The 24,472-nt window shown below is 46.7% G+C and overlaps 1 protein-coding gene across 1 annotated transcript in view; it reads left to right on the top strand.

The window, feature by feature from the left end:
- The first annotated feature begins 12,037 nt into the window (after positions 1 to 12,037).
- The window catches only part of SMOX (spermine oxidase), a 52,823-nt gene continuing 40,388 nt past the window's right edge, over positions 12,038 to 24,472 (top strand). Inside the window, exon 1 of the mRNA XM_064712010.1 lies at positions 12,038 to 12,194. The gene's annotated coding sequence lies outside the window, so the exon portion shown is untranslated. The remainder of the gene's footprint in view (positions 12,195 to 24,472) is intronic.

The raw sequence follows: 24,472 nt of genomic DNA, 5'->3' as shown, positions 1-24,472 counted from the left end.
TCTTGCACCCCTGACCTATGTAAAAAGCAGAATAAAGACCTCAATGTCATCAGAAGAGCTTTAATTTTAAAAAAATCCAGGTGAGGGACCCTGGTCTCTGTCCTGGGGTTCATGGAGAGGATCCCATTGGAAGGCAGAGAAGGACCATGGAGCAGCAGAGACTGGTGCTCTCTTCTCCTGGTAGATTTGAATCTCCAAGTGCAGAGTGTGGTGAGCACAGGACAGTCAGCACATGGTGATGGATAGCAGGGTTATGGGTAGATGGCATTATTATGGATTATTGTGTCTGCCCCATCCCTGAAGTGTCCAAGGCCAGGTTGGACAGGGCTTGGAGCCACCTGGGATAGTGGAATGTGTCCCTGCCCATGGCAGGGGCTTGGAACTAGGTGGCCTTTAAGGTTCCTTCCAACCCAAACCATTCTGTGATTCCAAGATTATGTGATTCTGTGATCTCCTTGACGGGTTACCTCAGTGACGGGTCTACAGAAAGGTCTGGGGATCCAAAGGGATGAGTCTTTATGCTCCAGGGCCCCACTGCACCCCCCTCTCCTGTGGGAAAAGCGCCCTGGTTGCCCTTAATGTGGAAAGGGGTCAAAATTCTCTTTTGCACCTGAGGAAGAGCCAGGCCCAGCCCTTACAAAGCAGCATAATTCAGGAAGATCTCCAGGTTCTCCCCTGGACTGCAGCCCAGAGGTGCTTGGTCTGAATTTAGCAATGCTCTCTGATGTGTGATGGGTTTATTAAAAAATAAGGGATTAAAAATAAGTAAAATACTTAAAAAATAAGTAAAATTATATCAAATTCCCTGAGTGCAACAAGGAGAGGGGTGAGCACGTTCCTGCTTCCCAACCTCACAGCCCAGTTCTGTGGAACAAGGATGTGTGTTGGAATGAGAGGGGTGGGCCAAAGGCCACCAGGCTCACCCTGATTTCAAACCCCTCCACTCCATTCCTCTACAAGCCCAGAGAATCTCCAGAGGAATTCTCTGCCTCCTAAACACACAAGAGCAACAAACTGAAAGGCCTCTCTCCGAGTCTCTCCCGACTGAAAAATATTAGCCATATAAGCTGAATATTCTTCTTTTAATTTAATTTTAATAGCCAAAACATACCATGCAGGCAACAGATGTGATGTTTCTTGGCTAGCAGGGATGATTAGATCTCTATAACTATATGCTACCAAGTGTTCTTGCTACAATAAATAAAGGTCAAAGGCAAGACACTTCCTGCTACTTTTGCTGACACGTGGCTGCCATTTAGTGATTCATAATCTCTACACACGGCTTGGCACACGTAAGGGAATTTTTTTTTTTTTTTATAGGAGCTGTTTTCAACTTGTGCAAACACAACAAAGGATTTAAAGGGACCTGCTGTGAGCCACCTCCACCAGCAGCAAGATTCAGCACAAGGTAACAAAGATGAGCAGGAGCATGGGCTGTAGGTTGAGCTGTGCACAAGTGGGAGCTGATTCTCTGCTGGCTTTTAGGGGTCTTGGAGCTGAAAAAAGTTTAAAGCTATGCCTGTTTTTTGATTTTTTATAGCTTTTTTATTCTGTATATCTCAGTGCCTCATGGACTGCATAGACACGGATGTGTCTGAGTGGCAGATAACAAAGGCTGGGAGATAACAAAACCTGATGGTGCTTGGATAGGATTGTGGTGGGCTCTGGTCTTCTGGTCCCCAGGCTGGGATTAAGTTGTGACATGGACTCTGATGAGATAAATTTTATTATCTAGACAGGAGAAGGAAAAAATAATATAGGAATTAAGTGTTTTGCCATGTTGGGTCTGCTCTGTGTTTTGTACAATGTGTTGGTAGCAGGTGTACAGGGGCAATTGCAAAAAGATGTGAAATGTCCTCCATATTTAGGAAGAAAACTGAGCATGAGCTGCTTGCTTCATCCATCAGGCCTTCTCGGTTCTGAAGAGTTAAGTTGCGTAAGGCTGTGGTTATTGTATTTGCAACAACTTTTTTTCTGTTTCTGTGGAAAATATCTGCAAGATTCAGACAAACCTGAAACATCAGAGCTGCTGGGTGTTTGGGTGTTTGTCCTGAATGCAGTGAAAAGGAATGACTTTTTAAATGCACTCTCATGATTTCTCAGAGAAAACCAGACTTTTCTGCACTAAAAGTCATCTGCCTCATCTCCCATTCTGATTTGTTTTAATGACCTCACAAGATGTTTCCATCTGGAGGTGGACTGGGAGATGTGCATCTGTGAGCAAGTAATTCCATGAAGGATTGTCTGTTACCTTTGGTGGTCGGTCGACTTCATTTCCTTTTGGTAACTTTATTTTTCTACTGTGTATTCATGAAAAGCTCAGGGAAATGGTTTGAATTCTGTTGTTTGAGTGAATTCACCACGCAGTCATGGAATTGTAGAATCATGGAATGGTTTGGGTTGGAAAGGACCTTGAAGATCATCTTGTTCCAATCCCCTGCCATGGACAAGGACACCTTCCATGATCCCAGGGGGCTCCAAGCCCTGTCCAACCTGCCTTGGACACTTCCAGGGATGGAGCAGCCACAGCTTCTCTGGGCACTCTGTGCCAGGGCTCACCATCCTCACAGGGTACAATTCCTTCCCAATATCCCATCCCAATCTTCCTTCTTTCAGTCACTTTTGGGATTGCATAACAGCCCAGCTCCGAGCTGTGCAGCAGGAGCCAGTCCTTGCATGGGGAGCCAAGAGCTGAGGGGCACAGGAGAGAAAAAGCTGGCAGGGGAAGGGGAATCTGAGTGGGAGCCTTGCAATCCGTGGTCCTACAGATTGAATCACACTGCTGATGTCATTTATTGGGGCTGTTTCCTGCTGAGGAACAGACTCAGCAGCAGCACACAGGTCTGCAGCCACTGCTGGCACGCTCCGGAGCAGTGAATCACCAGTGCTGTTTGCTGAGCTGAGTCACTGGCGCGGACAGAGACCTCACAGAAAATATTCCTTGGTGAAAAAACTACTCCAGGATCTCAGTAAAAAAATGTAAAAAATTTCAGGTTCCTTTCTGGTGTTCTTTGCCTGATGAAAGGAGAATTTTTCTCAAATGAATATCTCTGCTCTGAGGTGGTGCCTGGGTGCAGAGTGACCTGTGTTTCCAGCTGGCAGAACAAAGGCAGGGATGGTGTTTGAAGGCTGTTTGTTCAGCATCCCAGTAACAAGACTTTGGGCACCTGGAAACTTTGGCAAGCAAAACCTGTATTTCATGATCTTTTTTTTTTTTTTTTTGCTTCTGAATTCTAAGGAAACAGAGGGGAAAAAAAATGTTTAGTTTTTTTTTTTTTTTCAACCAAAAAGGAAATTGTGCAAGCAGGGGGAAAAAGTTGTTCCAAGGCCAAATTATCACCTGCTCACTTTAATACTGGCTCAGATAAGTAAAAGGAGAACTGAAGGAGCACACAGAGGAGGTCTGGAAAAATCCTGTGTTCAAGAGATAGGGTAGTGAGGGAACAGCCAGCCAGTGTCTTGACTATACAGGAACTAGTGGCCAGCAAATAGAATTAGTGGGATACCTCCATGAAGGTGGGTCCTCATGCAATGGGTAGCTGAGCTGGAAATGTCTTTCTGTAGGATATTGTGAATACAAAAAGGTTCAGGAGGTAAGCTGGCTACTATGAGGTGATGGAATTTATGAAGAGATATCTTCTGGGATTTACTAAAGAGATAAATCCCATCAGGCTCAGGGCGTCCCTTGAGGTGAATATAAACAAGGCAAGGAGAGCTTTGGGGAGATGTGTTTTGTGTGTTTGACCCTGTGATAATTTCCTTGTGGGGAACAATGTTCTGAGAGTTCCTTGCATTTCAAATCCCAACAGACCCAACCTGAGCAACTCCTCATGGCCACTGGTTTTATTTTTTTTCCCCATCACTTTAACCTGAAGCAGCAGGAAGGAAAACGAGTTTGGCCACTAAAGCCATGGTACTTTGCACCATGTGAGCAGAGCTGGGAACAGCACCCCTGGGCACAACCGGCAGGAAAGTGTCCTTTAAAGGTTTGAGGTGCCCCAAATGATACCAGAGAGCACCTTATGAGGATGCTCAGCTTTGTTTTACATTTCATTTTCCAAGTCCCTTCCTACCTTCATCTGCACCAGCCAAGGCAGCTTCCAAGCTGGATGGAGCCTGAGCACTGTGGCTCTTTTTATTCCCTAATGTGTCCCAGCAACACTGGGCAGCCAGCCTGGCATTTTGTCTGAGATTTTAAAGGCTTGCTATTACTGATTTCTCTTTTTCCATTTCTCCCCCAGTAACACTGGGTTATTTCACCTTTTTTTTTTTTTGGTTAAACTCTTGTTTTGCCCTTCCTTTGGGGACTGGGACAAGGGAGATAAATCCTCAAAAATGATTTGAGTGCCAGATTCCTGCTAGCACCTATCACCAGCTGTAATGTGCTGCTACCTCTCTCCTTCCCCACCTCAGAGCCAGGCAAACACATTCTGTTCTTTTGAGATTATATCCTGGAGATCTGAATGTCACAGCAGGCTGTGCAGTTTAACACAGGAAACATTTGTGCCTGCTATTTAAGAGAAATAAGTTGCTCATGTTTCCCTGGGAACCAGCCTGTCAATCGAGCTCACTTGACTCCCCTGTTATTAAAATAAAATGTGAAAGAGTAAATGGATATATTGCAAGATGTGCAAGGGCAAAAATGCAAGCTGGGTGTATTTTGTATCCAAAATACCCATCCCTACGTAAAGAAGAAGTGTTTTTTCAGCTTTATTCAGATGGATTGCTGTTCTTTTGGATTTCTTTTGCTGGCAGTGTTGTGCCTTCACACACAGAACTTGGAGCTGACTGTAAAAGAGCCCCCTGCAGCTCAGCAGTTGTCGGATTACGTCTGTGTGCAGGTTATACACAACACTTGCTCCCCAGGCTCCCTGGCACTGCTTTTGAGCCTGTGCTCTCTATTACCCCTCTTAGGCCGTTCCTTCAGAGCTTTCCTCTCCACCCCAGGAGTGTTTCTCACCTCATTTTTTTGCAGGTTTACAGGAGGGTTTATCTTTAAGACCTGCCTCTGGGAGAGGCAGCAGGTTATCCGTGGGGCAAGGCTATTTTTAGGGAGCGCAGTGCCAGGATGGCTCCCAGCTCTTGGCAGCGAGCACAAAGGCAGCCTCTGTGCTCAGGGCTGCAGAACTGGGCACCCTGAGGAGCTGGGAGCCAGGCACGGGCAGGGAGCAGGGCACAGCAGGAAAATGGAGCTGCTCTGGGCAGGGAGAAGGGCTGAGGCTGCTGTGGGCACCGCCAAGGCAGAGGAGGAGCTGCAGAGATGGGATGGAAACAGGGGAGGTTCTCAGGATCATTCTCTGGTTTAGCAGGGAAATAGCCAAACCAGTAACATAATGCCTGGAAGAGGGATATATTACCTAAAACACCTGGCCAGTGCTGGAGATCCAAAGTGGGAGTAGTTGGCTTTTTCCCACCGTGCTTTCCTCTACCTGCTGTGAGATAAAGGCGGGAGCTGCGCTGCCGTCAGCAGCAAAGCCTCCTCCCAGATTTCCACATCCAACCCTGTTCCTTTGCACCTGCCAGATTTTTCATTTCCTGGATTCTTTTTGTGTTCAGAATAGTTTAAGTGATTGTGGTTTCATGCAAACTGTGCTGAATTGGTGGGAAAGGGGCATAAGTGTTCATAGCTGCTTTCACAAGAAGGCATGTTGGGTGAGATAAGACTGGATCTCCTGGGGACAACTTGTGAAGGATGTGCTAGAGGTGCGCAAAATAGTGATAAATTGCTGAGAATCCAGCTGCTGACTGTGTCACACAATATAAGACGTGAGAACACTGAGGGCTGAGCACCTCTCCTACGAGGCAAGGCTGAGAGAGCTGGGGGTGTTCAGCTTGGAGAAGTTTTCAGTGAGAATTTAGAGCCTCTTCCAGTGCCTGAGGGGCTCCAGGAGAGCTGGAGAGGGACTGGGGACAAGGGCATGGAGTGACAGGACAAGGGGAATGGCTTCCCACTGCCACAGGGCAGGGATGGATGGGATATTGGGAAGAAATTCTCTGTGAGGGTGCTGAGCACAGGGTGCCCAGAGAAGCTGTGGCTGCCTCATCCCTGGAAATGTCCAAGGCCAGGTTGGAGGGGGCTTGGAGTGACCTGGGGTAGTGAAAGGTGTCCCTGCCCATGCAGGGGATTGAAACAGGATGATCTTTCAGGTCCCTACCAATCCAAACCACTCCATGAATCTATGATGAATGGAAATAGCCAGGTCCATGCAAACCAAAGGATGTGCCACTGATATTATTCCTTGATTCATTGTCCATATTTACTTGAAGAAAGCAGACCAGCTTGTGAAAACAATATCCAAAGAAGGTTATTAAAATCAGAGGAACCATGTCTACCCCACAAAGTCCCTGACAGAAAATAACTGGGAGCTGAGAGGAGTGAGTCCCGTTTTCCCACTTGTGGCCAGCACACAGGTGTGTGGAAAAGATAGTGCCACCTTTTAATCTGCTTCCTGCCTGTGCTCCAGGGAAAGCATCTCCAATTTTCCTCATCCAAATGAAACCAAAAGGGCACTTCAGGTACAAGAACTCACAGAAATGGAATGATGAAGGATTTTTAAATTTAGCAGAGAGAAATTTGTGGTAAGAATAAGTAATTGAAGCTTGACAAATTCAAACCAGAAAGAGCAGCACATTTCAAGTTTTTGGGGTGTATGCTTGCTACCCCAATTTATTAAGGATTGCAAAGGATCTTCCACACATGGATTTTTTCACATTGTTGAGATTGGATACTTTTCTCAGCAGCTATATCCTTCCAGAAATCCATGAAGGAAAGTGTCAAAGCCTGTAGCTCTCAGAATATTAGAAAAAAATTACTGCTTGAGCAGTCTCATTCCAGAAATTGCCTTCCTAGAAGGGAATAAGGATGAACAAACATGGGAGGGGAATTTCTCCTTCTCACCTGGACTAGTTTTATTGCTAACCACAAAGGTGAGCTGGGTGTTTGTTCTGTGTCCAGATTGTTCATCATCAAGGGAAAATATTCATGAGAGAGCTCCCTGTCACTTGGACAGCCTGTCAAATAGCAAAGGTCATTGTTACTCATTCCCATGAACTGCTGCAGCTACACTGGGATGACTGGAAGGTCACAAAGGCTTTTTAAGCAAAGGGCAGACTCTCTGACTTTTGAAACTGCCTGTAGCCTGAATTTACTTTCAAAGGGAGGCTGCTGGGCTTTCAGGTTCCCTTTGTAGTCTTGGTAAAACCTTCAATTGACTTATTGTCAGGGGATTGTGAGGAAAAGGGGAAAAACACCCACAAGAGGCAATACTGTTTGATCTCTGTCCTTCCTTGTTGTGCTTGTGAGCCAGAGCCTTGCTTCAGATAGATAGAATTTCTGGTGGGATTTTGTATTTATGTTATAATGTTTCTGTCTCCTGCACCGGACGTGGGTTTGGTTTTATTTTTTTTTTTTTCTCCTGGGAATGTATGTTTTTGTTTGAGTGCTCAAGTGTTCCTCAAGTGGGTGAATGAATCATGGAAATTCCGTATTACGGACGGATGGAAAGATAATAAAGCATTTTATGTGGGCTTTCATGGTAAGTTTGCTTTGCAGGTAAAAGGGATTAGTCTTTCTCTAGTAAACAAACAGTGCAGAGGATGGAAAAGCCAGCTGGGCTTGTTTGGAGCTGCTGTAGTTATTCAACACAGGTAATTTTTCCAAGCTGTACGTGGTGTCCTTCTTGAGGAAACACAAGCAGCTTTGTCACTGTGTGTCACCCTGCACAGAGCAGGAGCCAAAATCAGTACCCAGGTACCCTTAGGATAATAATTCCTGGGTTAGAAAACTGGAAAACGCTTTTCTGACTTACAGATTTTCTGTTCAAGTTATATTTTAACTTCATGAGGTCCTGCCAGATGTCAGTGTGTGAGTGAATCCCCCAAAATCTTGACCCAAACTCAGGAGGCCTTTTCACTGCAGACACATTCCTAATGCCAAAGTCAAATCTCTGCAAGAATGGGCAATCTCTGAAGCACAGCACACCCTGTGGCTCATATTGGGGGTCTTTGTACTGAGATTCCTGATTTCAAATAGATAACAGCACTTTTCCCAACATTTTTTCATCTGAGCTTGAAAAATGCTGTGTAACAACAGTAAGAGGCAAAACCTTTTCATGCCAAACATCAGGAATGTGGTGTTTGGAGCACAGAGGGGTACTCTGGGCTGCTTGATTTTATCTGCTACTCCTGCTCTCTTTTCCAGCCAGCTGGATCCTTATTTTTCCAAAAAAAGCTTCTAAAAAAAGCTTCATGCCAGGCTTATTGCTCATCTCACCTGACAGTTCTAGGAATGGGGCATTATCTTGGTCAATAGAAATCTTAAGAACAATCACTTAATGGCTTTAAGTCATTATTTTACTTGGCAGAAAATACAAAAAAAGGCATCAGTCAATCCAATAGATCTCCTTGGCCAGACTTCAGACCTGCCCAAACCCAGAAATGAAACTTCACAGAGTGCATAGCTACCCTCCCACCCTCCATGTGCCCACCATGAGCTCTCTGATTTGTTTTCTGGAATTCTTTCCCCATCTGAAAATGTGTTTTGAAGGACATGATACCTGAGCTATTTCTGTCCATTCTGTGGTGCAAAAAACCCTTCCAAAAAGAGACTTTCCAGGCAATCCTTCACTTTTCTTTTTTCACATTGATTATGTCTCTGGATTGCAGCTCTGGGCAATCTTTTCAGGTGTGCTGCACAAGGTCTTTGTCCTCCCTGTTTTTTTTAGGTTAGGCTCTCCAGACTTTTACCATTTGCTTTACATTTCAGTCATAAACCTGTCCTTCAAGAGTGCTTCCCAGGAAAGATGCTTTATTCACTGTGTGGTCTGCTTATAGAAAACAAATGTCAAAGGCATAAAAAATGCTGATTTTAGGATTTCATCAAATGTCCTTGGGACTACTGTCTGCAAAAGGCACCAGCCCCAGTCCTACCTGTCAACTACTCTTCCTTAATCCATCGAACACTGTATTAAACATGGGCTTGCAAGGTATTTGAGCTTCATTTTCCCACAGGTAATTGCATTTCTGTCTACCCTTAAAATGCCTCACAAGCATTCCTAGGGTTTAGGGCTGGCTCTGTTGCCAAATCTAAACTGGAGAAAGAGGGTAGAGCCCAGGGGACTCCTAATACCCAGAGCTTTCTAGATTCAGCTCAAATCCTTCGCATTGCAGCCAGGCAGAGCTGGTGCAGCCCTGCAGCACCGTTGTTTATTTGCTGTGGAGGAAATAGAAGTGCCATTCAGTAGGAATTGGCTCCCCAGCTTTCCCCAGCTGCTGCATGACAAGCATCCCTCGTGGTTCAGCTTTTCTGTGGGTACAGGGGGCACCAGTTTGTGCTTCGTGGCTCCTCTTTGGCTCCAAACAAACACAGCCAGATTTGAAGCAGCCCTGAGGAGCAGGTGTTGCTCTGAGAGATGCTGAGGACTCCAGGCAGGAATTCCTGGCTTCCCTTTCCATCCTCTGCAGATAAGGATCTCCAAGCCGGACCATCCAACTGTCCCTATTTCCTTATCACCTCTGACTTTGTCAGTCTGGTGGGAAAGGCTGCTCTTTCCAGCCTCATTGCCAATTCCTCTCTTTCCAGATAGAGCTGGTTAGAACAGGGATATGGCTCGTTTCCCTGAAGTCCTTTAATTTGCAAAGCTCTGCTTCCATCTGTAGGCTTGGTGGAGACCCAGAGAGGCAGGTGAGGGAGGGCAGAGCCCACCAGCAGGCACAGGCTGGCTCCTGGGGTGTGCTGGATGGGGACAGCCACCCCGATGGCTGGCAGGCTCACAAACCACATCCCAAACTGCGTGTGGCCATAGAATCATAGAATATTCTGAGCTGGAAAGGACCCACAAGGACTAAGCAGTCCAATTTCTGGTCCCTCTGGCACGTGAGAACCCCAACAATCCCATCCTGTTCCTGGGAGCATTGTCCACACTCTTCTGGAGCTCTGGGGAGCCATTCCCTGGGGAGCCTGGGCAGTGCCCAGCACCCTCTGGGGGAAGAACTTTTTCCTAATATCCACCTAAACTCCACCTGAAACTGCTTCATGCCATTTTCTTGTCCTGTCAGTGGTCACCAGAGAGCAGAGATCAGAGTTGCCTCTCTGCTTCCCTTCCTAAGGAAGCTGCAGACCATGGTGAGGCCTCTTCAGAAAAAACTAAAGGACCTCAGCCTTCCCCAATTTTGTGCTGCTCCTTTGGATGCTCTCTAAAAGCTTTATATCCTTCTTACATTGTCCCTTGTCCTACACTGACTGTCAAACATTACAGTGGTTTCAGCATCTGGGTGCTTCAAGGGGCTTTGAAGGGTTTTAAGTCCAGTGGTGATGGCAGCATTGAAGGGCAGTCAGGGAAGCTCAAAATCTGGAGAAAAACAACCTGCAAGCACTGCAGATGTGAAATTGAAAAGTTTGCACAGTTGTCTGATATCTGAGGGAAGCTGGGAACCCCAAATCCACGTTATTCCTGCTGTTTTCCCCAGATGTTTTGGCTGGCTCAGCAGCCTCAGCCCAGCTGTGCAGGTGCAAACCTCTGGCAGGCAGCTGAGCGTGTTTTATAAAACCTTAAAATGCTTGAAGGCAGCGTGCAGACGTGACTGATTTCCATCCAAGGCACAGTCTTTCCTCCAGACTTTCCCTCCAGGCGTCCAAAAAGCAATTTCAGCCAGCGTTTAATGGGAAGGCTGTGGGATGTCTGAGTGCTCCAGCTCCATGGTGGACCCGCATCCCGTGAGTTACACATTGCTCAATCCTGGTCACAACCTTTTTTTGGAAAGAAGCTGTAATTTAATAAAACCTGTGTTTATGGGGCTGCTGCTTGGAGAGGAGACTTTTACCCTGCAGCTGCATGAAAGGCATCGAATTCAGAAGGAGCAGGGAAATCTTCCCTTTTCTTTAGGGCTCTGAGTGCCAAGTCCCAAACTGTGACACTGGAACTGGATTTTTTTGGCTTTCTCCTCCATTTGGAAGAAGCCTCCATGGCACAGGCTCTGTGCCCAGAGCCACTTAAGAGTATTCTTATTATTTACAGAATTGCAGAATGGTTTGGGTTGGAAGGAACGTTAAAAATCATCTTGTTCCAACCCCCTGCCATGGGCAGGGATACCTTCCACTAGACCAGGTTGCTCAGGGCTTTGTGCAAAGCGATCTTGAACATTTCCAGGGATGGGATGTCCAATACACATTTAGTATGTGTGTATATATATATATATAAAATACACATATACAAAATTTCTATTTTTTATAAATATATATATATATATTTTTATAGTATATTATAGTATCTTAATATATAGCTTATATATAGTACATGTAATATATACATAGTACATATACGTATTATGTATAAATATGTTAACATTGCATATACCTTGTATATTATAGCGTTTATATAAAAATATAGATATTAAATATATAAATATAAATATATATATAGGAGGATGTCCTTTGCTAGCTTCTAGGGGTCTTCAAGCTGAAAAAAGTTTAGAGCTATGCCTATTTTTGATTTTATATAACTTTTTTTTTTTCCAGTTTATCACACTACCCCGTGCTACTGTGTGAACACTGATATCAGTGAGTGGCAGAAACCAGATGGTGAGAGATAAGAAATTGTGACGGTGTTCGGGTAGGACTTTGGAGGGCTGTGTTTTTCTGGACCACAGGCTGGTCTTTAATTGTGAGGTGGACTCCGATGAGATTAATTTCATTGTCTGGACAGGAATAGGAAAAAATTCGTGCAGGAATGAAGTTATTTTCCACACTGGGTCCGCTTTGTAGTTTGGTGAACGCCCCGGAGTGGGGGTATCAAAGCAGCCTTGAAGTACAGCAGCAATCGCAAAAGGTGACAAAGACCCGTCTCGCTTAGGAAGAAAATCAGCTTTAACACGCTTGCTTCACTAAGCAAGAGCTGATATCTTTAGAGTTTCACGTTCAAGTCGCTCAAGATCAGGAGCGCGGCGGAGGAGGCGGTGCAGGAGGCGGAGGCGGAGAAGGGGAAAGAGGAGGAGGAGGAGGCGGGGGATGCTCGAGGCGGAGCCGGGGCGGGCCGCAGGGGAGGCGGCTGGAAAACAGGCCGGCGCTGGTTCTCGGCCCGCAGTGCCCGCAGCCGCCGCTCAGCCGCGCCGGGAGCCGCTCAGCCGCGGGAGGCAGCGAGGCGAGAGCCGGGCGGGCGCCCCGACCCCGACAGTCCCCTCCGGCACCGCACAGAGAGGTACGCGGCGGGCGGCGGCCCCGGTCCCCTCGGAGCGTCCCCTGGCAGGGTCCCCTCGGCCCCCTCAGCCCGCACCTGCGGCGGGAGGGCCGGTGCCGCCTCGGCGGGGCTGCCCGGCTCCGTCCCCGCACGGAGCGCCCGGGCAGCGGCGGGGAGAGGGCGGGGGGCTTTGTCTGGGGGCACAGAGCCGGGACCCGTCCCACACGCCCTCCTCGCCGAGCCGCTCTAGGGGCTGTTCCCGGTGCCCCGTCCCGCACACCTGCCCCGGGGGCCGTTCCCGGTGCCCCGTCCCACACACCACCCTGAGGGTTCAGCCCGGTGCCCCGTCCCACATATGGGGGAGATATTGACCTCACCCTGAGGGTTCAGCCCTGTGCCCCATCCCAAACACAACCCTCAGTTTTCAGCCCGGTGCCCCGTCCCGCACACGACCTCGGAGGAACCAGCCTGTGCCCTATCCCAAACAGCCCCCTGAGGGTTCAGCCCGGTGCCCCATCCCAAACACCACCCTCAGTTTTCAGCCCAGTGCCCCATCCCAAACCCCCTGAGGGTTCAGCCTAGTGCCCCGTCCCACACATGACCCCGGAGGAACCAGCCTGTGCCTCGTCCCACACACCGCCTTGAGGGGCCGTTCCCCGTGCCCCATCCCACAATTTCACCTCCCTAAACTACTCCAAGGGACATTCGCTATGCCCCATCCCACACACCCCAAACCACCCCAGGAATTTGCTGACCCTCATTCCACCCCTCGACACCCCAGCCCAGGTGCAGAGCAGGTGCCATCCCTGCCGCTTTTTATGGGAACCGTGGGAGAACGGATCGCTCCCTCGCTAAGGGCAGAGCACGCACGGTTGTGTTGGGATTTTGAGCTGGTTTGGGTGTTTATTTTCTCCCCCTGCCGTGTGTTGATGTCGGTGAATCTCCCGCATGTGACACGAGTCCTCGCGTGCCTCCGCGTTCCCCGCCTCGGCGTTCCCGGCGATGACACCGAGAGCAGAGGTTCGGTGGGGAAGTCACCGTGCTGGGGATGCGAGTGACGAGCGGCGAAGGCTCGCTCCCGGCTTGTTTGTGTTTCTGCTGTTTTCATGTTTACACAAAGCTGTTACAATACCGGGGGCTTGGCGGCTCGCACCGCCGTTTTCAGTCGAATCCATCAATTTATGCGTCTTTGAGATCACTGTGGTAGATGAGGGATTAGTTACAAATGCCGGGTAGTGAAATACACAAAGCAAGTTGTCAGTTACAGAAACTCAAAACAAAGCTTTTATTTACATTCTCAACCCCATACACAGAGCTGCTCTGCTGCATCCTTGCTCTGCTCATCCCACAAAGTGCTTTCCGTGGATTATAGACACGCTGTCTCAAACCTAGTTCTGGGACCAGCTGTAATTGCCTGATACATTAGATGTAAACACGAGCTTTACATAAAAGTGAAACCATATATATCGCCTAACACACGTCCACTCTGTGATCCTGCACAAACAAAGTTGAGCCCAGAGCCCTGTCCTTAGCTCACCCTGTTGATCCACTTTTCCCGTAGCCTGTACGAGGCAGTTCTGTTCCCAGAGTTACCAGACAGGTTTAGTGGAGACCAAGAAATCAGCCCAGGAGCATTTCTGTGTGTTGTGCAAGAATGCTGTTATGTTCTCAGTCCTTTACAGATGTTGTTTTATTGACTTAGTGATAACATTTTGCGCTCCTAGCTCCTTTTCCCTTTCCAGATTGTTAGGCCAGCACTTACTAATCTTTTGTGGCTCTGCTGTGGAACAGATGTACCGTGTTTTTTAGGGAGTAGCAAGCTCTGTGGTTTCAGCTGGCCTTGCCTCTAAAAAAAACCAGCACTGCCTTTCCCTCCCGTGCCACTGTTGTGGAGTGGTAGCCGGACTAGGGAGCCTGTTTGGATGACTACTGAGCTGGCAAAAAACCCATCAGGCTTGGGTCTGACTCAGTGCCTGGATCCAAATCACTGTGTGGCTGATCAAACATTTACCTGGACTTCTTTGGGTTTGGAGCAGCATCCAGCTGGTATTTTGGCTAAGCTGTGTGTGGAAGGGGATGTAGAACTTTTTAAATGCTAAAAATACAGGGTTTTGTGGTCATTTATCCCTCTCCATCCTTTGGCTCTGTGGAACAGCAGCTCTGGAGCTGTTGCTCTTTGTGCCAGGCTGCCCTGAAACGCTGGAGCGCCACAAACACTCTGCACGTGTCCTGGGCTCCCGTGTCCTCAGCCCTGCTGCTGGCACTCGTGGTTGTCCCTCTCTGGTTTGAGCTTTCTCCCTGTTGTGTCTCTCCCATCAAAGTGTCACGAGTCAGCTGTGGTGTCTCTGAAACTCAGTGCTTTTCTGGGATAGAGGAATCTCAGTTGACTTGGTGGCACTGGAGGGGTTGAGGTAGAGTTTGGAGAACTCTGTCAAATTGTTTGCAAACAGCAGACATGGTTTCTGGGCTCCCTACAGCTTCCAAGAGGTGTGATGGTGCTTTTACTGACCTCCACCTTAGCCAAGTAGTGTAATTTGGGTTTTTCTCACTCATCCATCCTCAAAAGCCATCGGACCCCTGCCCATCTCTGCCTCAGAAGCTTGGAGGAGTATTCCTGCATCTCATTACCAGCCTCAGGAGTCTGTCTTTCTGCCTCTCAACCCCACTTCCATCCTTTCATGTTTTCTGTTCCTGCCATCTCACTGAAGAATAATCCCTTCTAATCAAATCTGAGGTTCTCCAACTAAATTCCTGCTGGCCCAAGTGAGTGTCTAAGGAAAATTGTGATGCTGTCTTCTGAAGTATGTGGAATTACTTTGTATGATTGGGTTATACAACAAAGAGATATTATTTTCTCTTGTTTTTTTTCAAAAGTATTAAAAATACAGCCTGCTGTGTTTCACAAATCTCACCGCTGTCTCCTTCTCTCAGTAATTGTAATTAACAGACCAGAAAATGGAAAAATGTAGAAATACCCTTTCCCACTGGCCACAAACATTAGTCCTCTCCAGAAGTTAATGAAGTCAAGTCTATGGAAATTAAATAACTGATTTTTTTTTAGTTCTGTTGGTGAGCTAAAACATTGTCTTAGAGTGGTAAATAATAAATAAAAGAGCTGTAAAGATCCCCTCTTAGAAATGATGTGGGTGAAGAATGGATTTGAACTCTTCTTTCTCTGGAGAGTCTAAGCCTCTGGCTTTAAGATGTGGCTGAGGGATCTGTCCTGCTCTGCTTGCATGCAAAAACTGATCTAAGCATAGCAGTAAAGTGAGAGAGAGATGGTAACCCACCATGAGAACAGGGAATAAAAGCATAACCATAAAAAAACCCCAAAGCAACCAATTCATCAAATTATGGAATCCTGAGACGCAAATAGTTTTACAAGTGACAGTTCAAAGCCACCTTTATGGTGTTTCCAGACTCTGTTACAGTCATCTTTGTTGTCTTCCTGTTGAGGGAGCATGAACATTTTCAGCTACCTTGATTTTGTGTCCCATTTTCATTGGCTCTGTTGCTGCATTGCCTTTGCTGAGTCCGGGCATTCCTTGCTCCGTGTTGAGGGCACGTGGGTGTGTGCACTGTAATAAATCTTGAGTTTATAGAAGTCACTGTGGAAATTGGTTGAAAAGCTTTCCTATTTTTTCCCCTTTTTATAATCTAAAATTTCAGTGGTTTCTTCCTGTGTTAACAAAAGATTCCAGAAATACTGTGGGTGGGAATATGAACCATTTGGAAAATAAATCTTTGTGGTGACTCCATGGCGCGGGGTGGCACCTGAGGAGCACATTGGTGTGGAGAGTGGCTTTGGAGGAACCTCAGTTTGAGGTCCTGTTTTTGTGTTTCCATGAGAAGCAATGCCCTTGAGGGGCCCTGGGATAGGGCTGCAGGCTGGAGGAACAGTGCAGGGCTGCAGAGCTGTCCACATGGAGAAGAGAAAGCTTTAGGATACCTTGGATGACCTTCCAATGCCTAAAGGTGCTCCAACAGAGCTGGAGAGGGATTCTGGATAAGAGCCTGGAGTGACAGGACAAGAGGGAATGGCTTCCCACTGACAGAGGGGATTTTTAGATTAGATATTAGGCAGGAATTCTTTAATCAGACAGTGAGAAAGCGCTGGCACAGAAGCTGTGGTTGCCCCATCCCTGAAAATGTCCAAGGCCAGGTTGGACAGCACTTGGAGCAACCTGGGATTGTGGAAGGTGTCCCTGCCCATAGCAGGGGGTGGGAATGAGATGATTTTTAATTTCTCTTCCAACCCAGACCATTCTGTGATTGATTCAGCAGCCCTGAGCCGTGGATAACACAGCACACAGGGTTTTTATAACAATGTATTTCTGTCTGAACCCAGCAGCAGCGTGACAAGGACGTTTGCTCTGGGAGATGTGCTCTATATTCCGGTGACCTTTTCCTCTGGAAATCTTTAAATGCACTGAATGTGGTGGTGTTTGGTGTCTTTTAATCATGCCCTTGGTTTTAAGTGCAGTTTTGGTGTTATTTTCAATGACAGCTTGAAGTTTTTGTTTTGTGATGTGTCGGAGCCAGGGCTGTGAGGTTGCAAGGATGGGATGGAAGGGAAATTGTAAGGATGCAGCAGGAGTGGTTTGGCTCTGGGAGAGGCCTGGGTTGCTCTGAAGGTGAAGAGCTCAGCAGCAGGAATGTAATGCAAGAGGGGTGAAAAAGCCCCTCCCTGCTTTTCCTGCTGGAGTTTGATCCCTGAGCTATTCTCGGGTAGTTCTCTGCTACCAGGCCCTGCTTTAAAGTCTCAGTTAAACAAGGCACTTATTGTTGGTGCTCTCTCATTCCAAGTGGTGGTGGCTGGCAGCTTGCTGGGCCTGAGGGAGGCAGATTTTGCAGCCCCAGGGTAGTGATTTACACAGGGCTGTTGTTGGATATTCCCTCTTTGGGGCAGTTTTCCACATCGTGCTGTGAGACCACGTTTCCCTCACTTCCTGGAGTAGAAGGATGGAGGGAGCACTGGGGGCCACAGAACAGATCAGTGCCAGAAAAGGAATGAGGAAATCTCAGCTGTGGAGGGCCCTAAAGAGCTGAACTGACGTAAACCCAGGCAATTTCAGCTTGTAGGGAATTTTTGGTTTGGTAACTTTCATTTCTTTTATCCAATAGGTCTTTCAAGGGCTGCAAAGCCTTTATAATGGCTTGAAAAGTTCATTTAATTCCACTTTTAGTGTGTGCGTCTGTACTTGCTGAGTTCAAAGGCAGGAACTACCTTTTAAAAAATAAAGAAAATATTTGTTTTCCTGGCTGATGATGTAGAAAACTAAATGGATGTAGATAACTGTTGAAGAATGGATACTTAGTTATTCATTTCTTCACCATTCATTATTCTTGATAATGCCAGATTTTCCCACGTGTGTTCTCTGGAATGATCTGAGTGGCATGGAGTAGTGTAGGCTGCTGGCATGCTAGGAATGACTGAAACATTGGACAGGATATGGTGATGTTGGCACATTTTGAGAAGGAGGAAGAAAAAGCACGTTGGTTTTGGATCATTTGTGTTGTGAAGTACTCACTCAAGCTCCCTTCCAGCTGATGTAGGCAGAAAATGCTTTGTGCTAGGTGAAGCAGATAGTCCTAGCCTATCCCTAAACTGGGAATTGCATAGGAGAGGAGGAGTTTCTTTTCCTTTATAAGAGTTGGTTCAGTTAAATTAATTTTTCAGGGCAGGTGGGGAATGGATTTTCTCTCAGAGAAGTTGCACAGGTGCAATATTCAAGCATGCTCACCTGTTTCTATTGAATGAGTATTTAGCCTGAAACTGAATTAAAAATTCTCCTGTCCCATGGGATGCATGTTCCAGGATATAGATGTAACCTCCTGCTTTGATCTCCAGTCTTCTTCTAACAGGATTTTCTCTTTTGAAATCAGCCACCGTTGTGATCCCAGCGGACTCTGCCAGGAAGATGTGCCTGGTAACCCTTTGGCTGAACTCCTGAAGCTCCCAGAGCCTTTGGGAAAGCCTGGCAAGCTGGCACCAGGGTTGTTTTGCAAGAGCCTGGCTTTAGGAGGGGAGCTGCCCTGAGATGTTTTCTCTGAGCTGTCCTGTCTCCCACTGCTTGTTTCCTCTCTTGCATAACTCTTTTCCAGCCGACAGAGCACAGGCTGACGGGTCACTTACACAGATCTAAGATTCTACTTCTAGGAAAAGGAGTCATCCTATTCCTGTGCATGTTCTGTTTGACTGTGGGTGTGAGATCTTGGTCAGGGAGCCCACACACCCTGGCAGAAGATTGTTATTTTATGGGGTTATTTTTTATTTGGATCCAATCCTTGGCCTGTCCCGTGACTGATGCTGTCAGCACTACACGTACAGTCAGGGCTGTCCTTTAAGGACAGTACAAACTGGGATCTAGGTTTTCTGGGATTGCATAACTGTGCCCTCAGATGTGCCAGGGTGTACTGACAAACACACACATGTGTGGTCATAGCTGGGATGTGCTCCTAAAACATTCACATGTGTGAATATTTCTCCTTGGGACCACTTCTGTCACCTTCCTCCCTTGTTCCATAGACAGAGCTTGGAGGTTTGCTTTGGATTTTCAAGAATGAGCCAAGAGGATTGTGGGGGGGGCACACAAAGGAAGCAAAAATTGTCAAAACTGCTTTGATAGGTCGAGCTTTAACTCTGAGATAAAGATTGGTACTTCAGAGTTTTTACTCTGCTGCTTGCATGCTCTGACCCCGTGGGATGCTTCGTGCCGTTCATTAATGCTTGCAGGAGCATAAAGTCCTCCCAGCAGACTAAATTAAATGTCCTTTTCTAGTCGTGGGGAGCTCATACCATTGTCACAGTGGTATCTGGTGTCTCTGTTTGGCCTTTGAGAGAACTTCACAAAGGGCTGTGACCCTGGGTTTTGCAGTGAGGCACCGGGTCATTAATCTTTTTGTTCCCTGATTCCCTTGGGGTGGGATCCAGGGCTGTGGTGGGCAGGGATCCAGTCCTGAAGATCTTACACATGAAAATGTTCCAGGGAGGAACAGAAGAAGAGTCTAAAGAGAAGAAAGAGAGAACTGCTCAGACTGCAGGGTGAGATGGGAAGGGACAAATGGGAGGGACAATGGGGATGGGCTCCTGTTGATAACTGTCCCCATGCTGTGGGATGATGTCCCATGTGAGAGGGACTTTGTTGTTGGGAGGGCTGTGCTGGGGAGCCCCTCTTCCCATGCCTGTTCTGTGAGTCCAGCTCTTTGTGTTCTCCCTGTATTGCTCCTCCAGGAATGGAGGGAGAAGGTATCATGTGGGAACAGGCAGCTGCTGCACATGGGCTCTTACAGTGTGTCTCCAATGTATGATGGAAATTTTAGGGGGGCTTGTGTGCTTTGGGGCTGTTGGTGTTCTGTTGTCACATTTCTGTTACAAGCAAAGAGCTGCAGGGCAGGAAGGGACCTCAAGTTGTCTAATCTGACCTCCTGCCCCAAGGCTGGGTCGGATCTATCCAAACTTTCCCAGCACATGTTTGTCCAAAGCAGTTGTTAAAAGCCTCCAGTGATGGATTTTCCTCATTGTCCCTGGGTGATCCTAGAAAGCCTGTCATTGTTCTTGCCATTACCAAGATTTTCCTGGTTTCTGACTTTGATTTCTGTGCAGCAGTTGAGAATTGCTGCCCTCTTGCCCTTTTGTTACTGTACAGAGTGAGCTGTTCAGTCCTTGGAGCTGCCTTTGGGAATCTCTGGGCTGTGTCTCCCTTGAGCTGCAGCGTCCAAAGCTTCCCTGGAGAGCTGTGTCTGATACCTGCATGGACTGAGCCAGCAAACACCATTGTGTCACTCTCAAGTAGACTTTTGGGGTGTGATTAATGCATGTTAATTTTGGACAAAGCACTGGTGAAGTGTTTTGTCATGGAAGGCTTTTTATGGCTTTATCTCTTTACCAACTATAAGAACAGAGCACGTGCTTTTCTTGCTTTTCCACAGGGATGTGTTCTGGATCTCTGTTCCAGAATAATTCCTGGCTGTTCTGAGGTGAAGGAAGTCCTTGCCAGCTGCCCTGACCAAGGCTTTCCCCATGATTAACTCGCTTACAGCTCAGCCATTGTGCTTTCCTGCTCTGACCTGCCAGCTGTAGCTCAGGAGTGACCTTCCCTTCTCCCTCCCTGCCGTGACTGCTCTCTGTGCATCTGATTTTGTACCTGCTGTCCCTTTGTTCCCCTGAAGGACTCAGCTATTCATGCATTTCTAAAGCTGGTAAAAAGTGGATGGGAAGATTATTCTGAGAGGTAGCACTCAAATATAAAACATGTCAGAAAACAGATCAGCCAGCACTAGAAGCATTATTTGCTAAGGTAAACTTTCACTTTTTTTTTTTTTTTGGGAAAAAACCCCAAACCTGCCTGTATGTATTGTTCCAGGCATTTTCTCTGGATCTATTAACACCTCTATCATACCTTTCAGTGGGAGAGAGTAGGATGTGTGTGTGAAAGGTTTGTCTGCACACAGAGGGCCTCTGTCCTGAGACAACTGAAGAAGCTCTCACCAAAATGAAGGCTGGTCTGGACAGGTCTGAAACATCTTTTGGCATCGACTTGTGTTTATTGCTGTGGGAAGAGCAGGTAGGGAGGAGCAGTCTGGCTTTTTTAAATTTTTTTTTTTGTTTGAGCTATCTGTATGTATCTTTGAATTCCTCAGTGTTCTTGCAGAGTTTTTGTATGATAACTTGTGTAATGTGAGTCCCCAGTTTCTCTTGTTCTCTTTCCAATTGCAGTGAAAGCTCTGGTGTTTCATTCCTTCCTTTTTTTCCTCTGTCAGTTGCAGACACTGGGATCTTTAGTCATGTGGAAAGCATTTTATTGACAGCTTTAGAGTCTGAAGTACTTGCTAGCACTGAAGAGGTGTAAAGTGATGTAGACTCTTGGGCAAAATCCCTTTTCCAGTGTTCCTTGATAAAGATTTCTTAGAGCTGAAGAGTAAGTAAAGTGGCACAGGAGATTTGAAGCTCTCATCTGACCTCCTGCTCCAGACAGGGCCAGGATCAAAGGTAGGTTTCTTGTCAACTTTTTTTAGTCAAGAGTGGCAGGTTGATGTTTTGTGCCCTCATGGTGAGGAATCTTTTCCTCCTGTCTGATCAGTATTTCCCTTCCTGTCAGTAATTTCCATTGCTCCTTGTCCTTTGGCTTCTGCCATCCAGTCTGGCTCCATCTGCTCAGTAAACCTCAGTTAAGTAAAGACAGTAACTGGATCCCCCACTAAACACCATTTCTTCTCCAAGTTCAACAACCCTGTTCCTTCATTCCTTTCTCACATCAGGTGTTCCAGTCTGTGGGCTGCTGCCTTTCCAGCTCAGTGATGCAAGAAAATTTGAACCACAGAGTCATGGAATCACAGAATGGTTTGGGTTGGAAGGGACCATCAAAATCATCCAGTCCCACCCCTTGCCATGGACAGGGACACCTTCCACTATCCCAGGTTGCTCCAAGCCCTGTCCAGCCTGGCCTTGGACACTTTCAGGGATCCAGTGGCAGCCACAGCTTCTCTGGACATCCTCTGCCAGGGCCTCCCCACCCTCACAGGGAAGAATTTCTTCCCCATATCCCATTTATCCCTATCTGTCAGGTTAAAGCTGTGTGTTTCACCGATCCAGTTGGTTTCTCCCCATTTTTCTATGTTGATAAGCCCTGGACTCTTGTTCTTTCCACCACATTGATGGCTGTTATCTTGTTTTAAAACAGAGATTAAAGCCAGAGGGTTCAAGTCAAGGGAACCAAACTCTGAGTTTTCTTGCTGGATTTGGAAGGAGAGGTCTCCCCTCAGGCTGTGTCCTGCTTGCTTGCCTGCACTAGTCTGTTCTTAGGAAGATCTCTGGTTTAAATGGATCCAGCTAAATCTCACACCTGGTGTTTTTTAATTTTGTTGTTCTCCACAAGGTACTCTCAGGTCTGGTGTTCCCAAAAGCATCAGTGAGTGAGCAGCTCAGGGCAGGACTTTGCAAGGCACAGCTGAGTGCTTTCCATGGCTCATCCCTTGTGCTTTGCCTTCATGCACCTGTGGAACATTGTTGAGTGTCACCATTTTGCTTTGACCCTCTTAGAACCTTTTCTGAAATCTTTCTGAATAGAGTTGCTCCCTGTTTTTGTATTTGTAGGGGCTTCTCTTTCTTAATTACCTGATGTTGATATTGGATCAGTGCATGAAGGTAATTTAGAAATTGAAATCTGTACACCTTGGTGCTTGCAAATCCTCCCAGCTGAATCATCTCTTGGGTTTATGGCCATACATTCCAGTCTGTCATCCCAACTGGTAATGAAAATATTACACAGCTCTTATGCCTGGCTGGACCCGCTTTCCAGTGCCCTCCCAATTAGATAACAAACCCTTGATAATTGTGCTCTGAGAAAGATGTTGTCATGCAGCCATTTTATGCTGATTACATCTAATTAATGTTTTCTTAGGTGCATCTTATGGGAATGTCATGTGGAACAGCATCAGAGCTAATACAGCATTTGCATTTCTGTATCTCCTTATCAGTCCTGTACATTTTTTCCTGGTGATGCACAGATCCTTTATTGCTCCATAGATTTCTGATGCTAGAAGGAACCACAGAGGTGATGAGACCTGCCCCTGTCCACGCTGACAATTCAACTGAACAAGTCACACCAGATTGATCAGGAGTTCTGTAACGGGACAGTTGCGCCATGACAGCTCCAGGAGATCAAGAGGAAACAAACGTGATGTGTTTATGGATCCCAAACAAAATTAAACAATTACCTGAACCCAGCCTTCGGAGCAGCCTTTGAACGAATCCCAAGCCTTTTTCTGCAAGGGCTGGGAACATAAAGAACGTGTCTAATCTGTACTGCTATCAGGCAGCAGCTATCAGTGCCTACGTGCTGTTACTCAGATCTCGTTAGCTGCCTAATTGGATAATAGGCAGGACACTTCACAACTGCATAAGTATATTAAGTTTAATCTGCTCTGGAGCAGGGAGGGGAAGATGGGCTCGGTGACAAATGGGCACAAGAAGATGCACAGAGGGGCAGGGGTGTAAATATGGGGCTGTGTCCCCATCACTTCAGTCCCAGTAACTTTCTGAGGCAGAGGCTCTGTGTGTCTGCAGCATTTACATCACTGCTGGAGTCCCAGAGCAGTGTTATAGCACTTTCAGACTTTACCCATGTTGGCCAGGCAACTTCACCTCCAAAAGCACAGTTTTTCTAGTAGCTAAATCCCTTTCTAACTTCTTTTTAATAAAAAGTGTGATATAACTTAATACCTGTTTTTAAATCCAACATGACAGAACAGAGAGAAGGATCCTGTGTGTTTGTGTGATACTGGACTTTGCAGCACATTCCTGGTCCTAAAGCTTGTTTTCAGCACATGCAGATGCACAGTGGACAGGATCAGAAAGCTTCCAGTGATGTACATGGAGAGGAGAAGCTGTTTGAATATTAAATCCTCTACCCTTTCTTTCCTGAAAAAAGGCAGTTACTACAGTTACCCAGATTATTAAATACTATTCCCTTTCTTCCCTGAAAAAATACAGTCACTAGAGTTACCCAGTTTTAAACTCTTGGAGTGGGTTGCCTCTTTCCAAAGGTGCAATGAAACCTATGTCAGATTCTTGTAGATGTGGGTATGAGCTCATTTCATGAGTTGTCACCACCTGTTCTATTCTCAGGAGAAGGGATCTGCAAGGGACAATTCTGGGTGCAAAAGATGCATCTGCCAAGGGGATCTTTAGCTCAAGGTAATGGGAGAGTGACTCTGTGAACTGTGTCCTCTCCTTTTTTTTTCTGGATTCCCTTAGGACTGGTAGAGTGTTTTCACAGAAACCCCAAATTGAACCCAAATTTTGGCCCTATATCCTATGTGAGATGCCTACAGCTTTTCATTCATTTCTTGCTTAACCTCATAGGAGAAGTATCTTCACCTTGTGCTGTCCAGCATCTGCCCGTAGCCAGGCAGGACAGACACGAGCCAACCTCTTAATCTCTTAAGTGTCTTAAGCAAATGTAAACTCCATTAAGTGTGTTTATCACTGAGCAGCTCATCCCCAGCTGTGCAGAGCACCTCGTGGTTGGTTTGAATGGGATGTACACAGAGGATTCTCTGCTGCTCTGTCCTGACATCTGTGTTTGCGACCAGAAGGGTGAAGAGTGAGGCACTTGTGGGGTGCTTGGCACCTTAGTTAAGTGTGAGGACACTGTTGCACTGCACTGTGAATTTAAAGCCTGCTGATTTTCCCATGGAAAATGTTATTTAAAAGCAGAACCCTAAATTGCTTTTATTTTGGATGAAGGGAAGGCACTGTAGGATGTTTGGTCCATTTTGGTGTAGACAAACTCCCA

This window comes from Zonotrichia leucophrys, chromosome 4 (genome assembly GCF_028769735.1).
Source record: "Zonotrichia leucophrys gambelii isolate GWCS_2022_RI chromosome 4, RI_Zleu_2.0, whole genome shotgun sequence".
In the NCBI taxonomy this organism is placed as follows: Eukaryota; Metazoa; Chordata; class Aves; order Passeriformes; family Passerellidae; genus Zonotrichia; species Zonotrichia leucophrys.
Note: the sequence above shows the minus strand (reverse complement) of the source record. Positions and strands in the feature narration are given on the sequence as shown.